The sequence below is a fragment of the Natator depressus genome, chromosome 23 (assembly GCF_965152275.1).
Source record: "Natator depressus isolate rNatDep1 chromosome 23, rNatDep2.hap1, whole genome shotgun sequence".
Lineage (NCBI taxonomy): Eukaryota > Metazoa > Chordata > Testudines > Cheloniidae > Natator > Natator depressus.
In genome coordinates this window covers 2,281,380-2,290,060 of record NC_134256.1, presented here as the reverse complement: position 1 = coordinate 2,290,060, position 8,681 = coordinate 2,281,380, and the positions used below count along the sequence as shown (strand labels likewise).

Sequence of the window (8,681 nt, the reverse complement as noted above, 5' to 3'; positions counted from 1 at the left end):
TTTTTTGTTTTTGTTTTTTTTGGGGGGGGGGGTTGTGTTTGTTTATTTGGTTTTTAAGTGTATGGAAAAGAGAAGGGGAAATGACTGTAAAATTAGGGAAATGTAATACAATTTTAAAATCTGTCTTTCTTTAAAAAAATCAATATCACCTTCTTCACATGTGGAAATGTGCCCTGGGCATGAAGAGCTTGGTTGATGGTAACATCCTTTCAAGCAGGAAGTTGGTTTGAGCTATGTTGCCCCATGTGTAAGCCTAATTAGCAATTTTTGTGGCTTCTTGCCAGGATTTCTGGACAAGATAGACTTCATTATACCTATTCAACTTTTCAGGTTGGGGTGGAAAAGCTCTAGGTAAAAATATTGTTCATGTGTGAATAAGGATTAATTTCATGACTTAAAAATTACTCTATAAGCAGTTCTGATTATGCAGAATGGAATGCAGGTATGAAAGGGGAACAACAACATCCTTCATCTTTATTTCCTTTCACACACATTTTAGTCAAACTATTTTGTGTTCAAAATTCCTGTACAAATTTGACAATAGAAGCCATAGCATGGCCCTGTGTCCTTCATTAAACGTTACATTCCTGATTAGGTTAGCTTTCAGCAGTTTGGCAGGCTGATTGCAAGGCCATTTACAGCCAGGAAATAGTGATGATGCTGAGGCTGCAGGCGGCTATGCAAACCCCCTTCTCTTTCCTCCCTCTGTTAAACTGTCACTGCACTCAGTTTGCACTGCACTTTTATAGTGTAATGCACCAAAATAAACCTTCCATAGTCCCACCCAGGTATAAACAGAATGTATATCTAATTCAAATTCAGCCAATCAAAGGGTATAAACAAAGCAGAAAGCCCTGCCTCTTGATTATTAATTACTCACACTGGTCAATCACATTTAACCTGTCTAATCAGGATGCAGGGTGATGCATATAGCCCTTCCCATTCCTTTCTGAGCTGCTCCACTTTTGACCAATCAGGAAAGGTCTTTCTCTCTCTGGCAGAACCAGTTTTTAATTGGTATGCTGAGGACCTTTGCTTGAGCTGTACTTTGTGCTGCCTGAACAGAGAGCCAGTTTCAAATTGTGCTTGAATGTACTGTAATGCTAGTAGCATTCAGTATATAAACTCAAAGTATGTTGATCGCTTAAATGTGTGTGCTCTCAATGTATGTAGCTATGCCTAATATCCAAAAGAGTCATAAGATTTTGCTGGCTACTTTGGCTTTCATGGCCAGCTATAAAAAAACCAAAATATTGTGAACATGTATAGTGAAATGAAAGACATTTTATTTTTTGTTTTAGCACTAATTAAGGACCTGATCCTGCAAACATTTACTACCTAGCACAGTGCTTACTCTTAGTGGGAAGTCTTTGCAGAATTTGGCCCTAAAACTGTAAATAATGGAGCCAGTTTTTTTGTTAAATATAACTTTTTGTTTTATATCAAAGTCAGTATGTTCACTTGGTGTTAAAATGTTAAAGAGGACATACATTTAAAAAAAAAATCCTTCCTTTCCCTAGTGAAATTAGGCTTGTAATTCCTTTTCATAGTAATTGACTCCCCTCAGGAAGACTGGTGATATTACAGTGCTTCCTCAGTTTAACCTTTTAGCCCGTGATACCATTACTAGAAGGGGATGGGGAAGGATTATTTTTAGTACCTAATTTTCCCATTAGCCTGCTGAATGTAACTGGTCCTTGCTCAATAAGTGAGAACCTAAAGTATGTGATTAGTTTATCCATAATTTCTCTAAATACTAAAAATCATGTTTTCAATCATTTTGATTATGAAGTACAGTTATAACAAAAATTATCATTTAAAACAACAGACTACTGTGGCAACTACAAATGGTTATGAGAAGTAGTTTTCTGTTCTATACCTATAAGCTTTTTTGAAATCAAACTGCTGGGCAATCTAAGAATCACAGTAATTAGTGTTGCTTGCCTCCAAGGAAACCTTTCTCTTTAGTTAGAAAGAAGTACATCCCTTTGTAACCACCTGTGAAGTAACAAAGGCCACAGTCTCATAAACACTTATGCACATGCTTAATTTTAAACACGTGTGTTAAGGAAATGAATGTTTCCAGGGCTGGAGCTGATGGGATATACCAGGAAGGCACAGTATGAATATAATTAATAATTGATAATTAGTACATACCAGGGATAAAATCCTGGCCCCATTGAAACTTCTACTGACTTCAGTGGGGCCATGATTTCACTCCAGATCTCGTCTAAATCAAGATATTGTATGGTGGGAATTAGCTGATGAAATTTATTTTATAAAAGTATGATTAATAATTACCCAAGTCCAGAAAACACATTTTAGGGGAGGAAAGCAGCAGTCATTAAATATGAAAGGTGTAAATAAATTAAATTTGTATTTACTTGCATGATATTTTGCTTTGCTTTCACAGAGCAGTGGTGCATTTGTGTTGTCTGTTGTAAACAGGTTAGTTTTAATAAGTTTAGTGTTTTTATGATTAGTAATAGCATTACTACTTTGCACTTGTTCATGTACCTTGTGCATCCATTACAATGATTAAATACATTTTTATTGGTTTATTTATCTGAGTCACTTTATTGCTGCTACAGAAAGATGAAGTGATTATAATCCAGAGACTGAATTACATCAAAAGTTTCTATAACTACTAACCATTCCAGTTTTCACTGAAGTCATATTTTCCTCTTAAGTTGAGTGAGATGTATCCAACTGCATTGATATAGTGGGCTGAAAACGTTGGTGCTTAATAAATAACTGTAGCAGGAACATTTTAAACTCAGTAATAATATTGATGTTAGGATCCCTTACAAACTATGCAAACTACAGATACATGTTTTAAAAATTAAAATAATAATGTTTAGCATGTATATTTTTATAAAGCACTATACAAACATTAATAAGCTTGTTCTTACGACTCTTAGGTCTTGCTTCCGTAAACACTTATAGAAATGTTAAAGTTTCAGCACGTGAGTAGTCCTGTTGACTTCAGTGAGACTACTCAGATGCTTGAAGTTAAGAATGTGTATAAGTTTTTTCCAGGATCAGGGCCTTAAACCCTGATTCTGCAGTGAGCTCTACATGGATGCATTCCAGGATTGGGGCCTAAGAGCTAATTAAACAATAAAGACAAGACAATAATAACTATCAAGTTGAAAACCCTCAAAGAGGGATTGAACCTGCTACTATTGAAGTCAGTGAAAAATGCCTATTGATGTTAATGGGATCAGGATCAAGCTGTTAAAATACATCTACCTTTCCACACACTCCCATTAAAATGGTGATTGACCCCATAACCAAGAGAGAGAGTAAACTTGCTAAATTTTATTTATTTGCGGTCCAAATTCAAGAGGTGTTGGTCACTCTCCTATCCCACTGTGGATGGAACCCTTTAGGCCTTGTCTATTTTAAGAAAGATTTTGGTGGGAGCCCTAGTGTAGAGATCCCGCCATCTGTGACATAATTTTCAGAACCATGTTGCATAGACTTGCTTCCAGAAAAGTTGGAAGACAGTGGGCCCCAATCCTGCAACGAGTTGTGCCCTGGATTGTGGCCTATATCATTTGACCCTCTGGGAAGCAAGTCTGTTCCACACTGTTGAAACTGTGGAGGTAACTAGCAGGCTGTCTACCTTGGGTTGCTAACATGGGTGTCTGCAATGATTAAAAAAAAAAAAATCTTTACTATAGATGGGGTCTGAGAGAGAGACTTTCATTTTGAGCTTGTTTCAAAGACAGTTTTAAAATTATCTGTTTGATGAAGGGATTTTGAAGTGTGTTTTGTTGAGATCTTCAGTGGGGCATGGTCTAAGACATTTTAATATAGGTGCCAGTGAAAACATCTTTACATAAATAAATATCTTTTAATCTCTAGTGACACTGCCTGAAGCTGCAACAATTTGGAGCAGTGAGCTTAGCTTTTTAAAAATATAAAAAATAGGTTTTTAAGTGTTCTTGAAATAAACACTCATATGTATCCAGATGCTGCAAAATGTTTCCTCATGAGGGAGATGCATTATAAACTGCCTTAAAATTACATTTGAAAAATGAACGAGATTTGGCACGTCTGCCTCTTTAAATCTTACTCATTCCAGGTTGACAGCCCTATGGTGTTTCTCTGCCGTTCTCACTTGTGTGTGTGGCTATTTTGAAAGAGGGGGGTGGGGCATCACAAATGTAAATGATTTGAAAGAGGTGGGGGCAAGTTATACCTGATTTTCTTTTCTTTTTTATTAGAGGTGCGTGAAGTTTTTTTAAAAAATGAAATAGAATTACAATCGTTATTCTCCCTCCCTTCCTTCTTCCCGTGTTTTGCATTTTAGGAAGCTCTGTTGAAATGTAATCAGGCAGTGAGCTGAACCTCTATGTGTCTGTGCCTGCCGGGGTCCTGCCTCCGGAGCCCGTGCGGGGATGTCTCGGAGACCCCGCGCTGACTGCTGCTCAAACATCACGGTGAGTTTGTTACAATGTAGCAATTTCTCTTTAAATCTCTTAACTCTCTCTACCTGCAACTCAGGGCTGTGACAGGGCGAAAAAAACTGGGGAGGAGGGGGGAAAAGGGAGCCTTGCACCCCTCCTAGGGTAGCATCCCTGTTCCCTTTCCATTGCTCCCCCAATCCAGTTCCCCCCCAAACAGCCTCCTGTTACTGCGTCTGCAGGTCACGTCTACAGAATACAATGTAGCTTTATAAAACGATACATAACGTTCTATCGTTCCCTGCACAGACAGAGCAGTGGAAAGAGGGGTGCTGGGTGCCCCTTTCTCAGATCCTCACAACCTTCTGGAATCAACCTTCTCCCCCTCCCCCAGTAAAGGGGTGGGGGCTTTGGGGAGAAAAAAAAAAGAGCAGTTAGTTTGCAGTGTTGGATGGTTATGACTTGGTTTTGATTTCTCGGTTGAGGTTGTAAAGCCATCGTCTGTCTCTGTTACCCCACCCCCCACTCCTCTCAAGTAAAAACCAAGAAGGATGCCCACAGATGGGTCTTATCTTATGCTCGATTTTAAAATAAATGTTTTAATGGAGAGGTGAAGCAAAACAGATTTGCAATGTCAAAATAAGGAAGCCTGATCTTTATGGTTGCTGCTCTGCAAGGTATTACAAAAACGGTACATTGACATGGTATGGTAAAATCAAGCCTGGAGCTCCACTGAGGAGAGAAGACCTGCCAGTTAAGGGTTATCCTTCACTTGCTCCTCCCTTATGAAATTTCAGACTTGTGTTTTTGGCATTGTTTTGCAAACCAGTGTGTGTCTGCTCAGCACTGATTGATTAAAAAAAATGCAGTGCAACTTGGTTACAGTGTCTGGTAAAGAAAACTAAATGAACGTTTTTAACCTTTTTTGCAAATGGGTGTCTCACTACTTTTTTGTGGTCCTGAAGTTTGGCTGCATACATTTTAAAAATACATTTGGTAAATAAACCTGCAATTGATTATATTCACACGCTCCACATTTTCCATTTGTGTGCCTATTTTGGCTTGACTTAAATTTTAGGTGACAAAAATATTTTTGAGAGAGCATTGCCCCTATTTTGGGGGGTGGAGGGACATTTTAATATAACACACAATATGTTCTGCTCAGTTTTTTCTTGTGTTTTGCATATCCTTCTCATTGTCAAATCTGTTAGATTTCTGTTAGAGTTTATCCAAATATCTGTATACTTAAGGTATTATTGGTAAACAACACACATGCTTCACTGAAAAGTAATTGAACTTTGGTGAGGTATATAAACTTATTTTAACCCAAAGTATAACTAGCTTTTCCAAACCAGTTTAGATTGACTGGGACTCAGTATGTTGTATTGACTGATTCTTTCTCTGTGGTTGACTCAAAGGGTTCTGGTCAAACTCATGTTGTGTGTATTTCTCTGCAGTGGTATTTCTGTGAGTACAGATGCTACTTATCAAAACTGTCTGTTTACCATCACGTACACAAAGAAAAGTGTTTAGAAATATCTTTATATGGGGCTGAGATGCACTGATTCTGTTGTGCTCAGGTTAGGTTTTAAAATGGCATTTGAAAAATAAGATCACAGTATTGTGCTCCATCATCCACTGAAGTGTGTCTAGGGTATTATTGCTTTTCAACGCTAACTAAAAATATTTTCAGTTTTGCAATCAGTATTTTATTATTAAAATAATTGCAGTAAACATTCATGATCTTTCTAGAACAAGAAGTCAAAGTGATATGGGTGGCTTTATTTCATTTGTTATTTAGCCTCATTTATTGGTGAGCTTCAGAATAATAGACATGTGGATGTTTCCTTTTTAAGTGCTTGAGCAGTCAAGTATTTCGCTGTAATGAATCTACTTGTGAATTTTTACAGATTACATCATTTAGTGTCAAAATCCTACAGTAGTCTCTGCATTCTGTTCTTTGTTTGGTCTTCTTGCTAAGCAGAGCATTCAGTTATAACTGTAAGACTAATGCAACTTTTAAAATTGATCAAATGCAGCAGCTTTGAATTTTTCTTTCTTCCTTAAAGAGTTCTGATTCCAAAAATGAAGAGTGTAATTGATTGTTCAGGGCTGCTATTTTCATGGCTGTAGTTTAGGCACATGTGGCATTTGCATGAATGCTCCTTAGCAGCGCCAAAGTTCCTGTCTTTTGCCAATTATTATTTGCTTCTTTGCCATTTGGTGCAGATCCACTGTACTGTGCCAAGTGGGAGATGAAAGTTCATAATTTTTTTTTTTTGTTCTGTTCCAGGAGTAAATGTATTTCTCATACTACAGCTAAGAATGGTTTGGGAGAATCAAAGTTAATTGAAAACATTAAAATATGGTGGTGTTCTATTTTATTTGGAACAGAATTACCATAGCATCCTTTTTCTTAAAACCAAACACTGCTCTCTGTTTCAGAGCCTTACTATGTGAAATATAAAACAATACACTTTTTTAGGTTCCCCCTACCCCACTCCCCTGTTGTAGAGTCAACCTGAGTATGGAGGCTAAAAGCAAAAAAAAGCCATTACAAATATTATTTACAAAGCATAAAGGAAATATTCAGTGCCTAGAGAAGATAGCCTTGGAACATCCCTCAAAGTTCATAACCCCACCTCTGTTTTATACATGTGCCAAGGTTTAGGTACTAGGGACAGACCAAGTAATTTGAAAGTGCACACTGACTTCTCTACTTTTAACAACCTGCTTACTTTTGACCCAGAATTTTAATTCCAAGATTTTTGTAAAAAGTCAGGGGGAAGTCATCCAAAGTCTCCATTATGTGCAGAAAAAGAAGGAAATCATTTATACAGCATCCAAAGTGCATTCTAGGTGCTTTACAGACAAATACAATAAATACAACTCCCTGCCCTAAAAAGCTTACTATCTCAACCCCCCAGTCCTGTGGTGTGATGTGGCTGGAAAGACCGCCTGTGCTCTTATAGAGACTCAGCAGGTTCACTAGGATTTTGGATGGGTGTGGGAATCTGTTTTCACTGTCTGCTTCCCGTCAAGTTCCAGCATTGGGGCCTAAGGCCTTGGTCCTGGAAACATTTAGGCATGACTTCACTCATGTTTATCACCATTAATTCAGTGTGACTGCTCACTGAGTAAAGATATACACGTGCTTAAGTGTTTGCAAGATCAAGTCCTAGTTACAGACATAACTCCACAAGTGGAAGTGATAAATTATATGAGGGAAATAGGATGGATGAAGGAAGGACAAGGGTTATTGTTTGAACTTCTTGGTCACATACATTTTATATACTCATACATAAATATACCTTTTTATATTGTGATAAACATAGATATTTTTAAACTGTAGTATATTCATTTTAGTGTAATCTTGGAGAGTAAGTTAAGGGTTAGGATGAAGCTTTTTGACAAGGGAATTTACATATATAAAAAGAGACAGTTGCCTTTTTTAAGACTGAGGGAAATTATAGATAATGTAGCATACTGTTTAGATTTCACCCCTTACAGTTTATTTAAAAATATATGAAAATGTTACACCCCAAGTCTTTAAAGGATTGGTACTAAATAAAGAATAGTTCTCCAAGTCCAATGGAAAAAATATGTAGATGGTGATAGATTTGGAGCTTTTAGAAAAGATGAAGATGCCACATTTAGTGTTAGTTTTCCCAACTCTGGCTTTTTCCTTTGTCATGCGTTTTCCCTTCCAATGTATGTCCACGGACATGGTTTGTTTTTCAAATAGCTATCTTCCTCCTTTATTTTCCCTGAATAAAACTACTGCTTCTACTTAGAGCTATTTATAATTAGTCACTTGCCCTCAGTTGATATGTTTGCATGTATGGTAAATCCAGTTAATGTTAATCTGCATCCATTGGCTAGAGTTGCCAATTTTCTGATTGTGCAAAACCGAACACCCCTGCCTTGCACTGAGCCTCGGCCCCTGCCCTGCCCCTTCTCCGAGGCCCCGTCCCCACTCACTCCATCTCCCCTCCCTCTGTCACTCACTCTCCCCCACCCTCACTCACTTTCACTGGTGTGGGGCAGGGAGTTGAGGTGCGGGGGGGGGGGGTGAGGGTTCCAGCTGGGAGTGCGGGCTTTGGGGTGGGGCCTGGGATGAGGGGTGTGGGGTACAGGAGAGGGCTACTGGGGCAGGGGGTTGGGCTGCGGGGCGGATTAGGCTCTGGTCTGGGGTGCAGGTCCCAGGTGGGGCCAGAAATGAGGGGTTCGGGGTGCAGGAGAAGGCTCCAGGGCAGGGGATTGGAGTGC

At 38.5% G+C, this 8,681-nt stretch overlaps 1 protein-coding gene across 1 annotated transcript in view; it reads left to right on the top strand.

Moving 5' to 3' along the window:
- The first annotated feature begins 4,416 nt into the window (after positions 1-4,416).
- Positions 4,417-8,681, top strand: part of BICRA (BRD4 interacting chromatin remodeling complex associated protein) — a 111,175-nt gene continuing 106,910 nt past the window's right edge. Inside the window, exon 1 of the mRNA XM_074937300.1 lies at positions 4,417-4,448. The gene's annotated coding sequence lies outside the window, so the exon portion shown is untranslated. The remainder of the gene's footprint in view (positions 4,449-8,681) is intronic.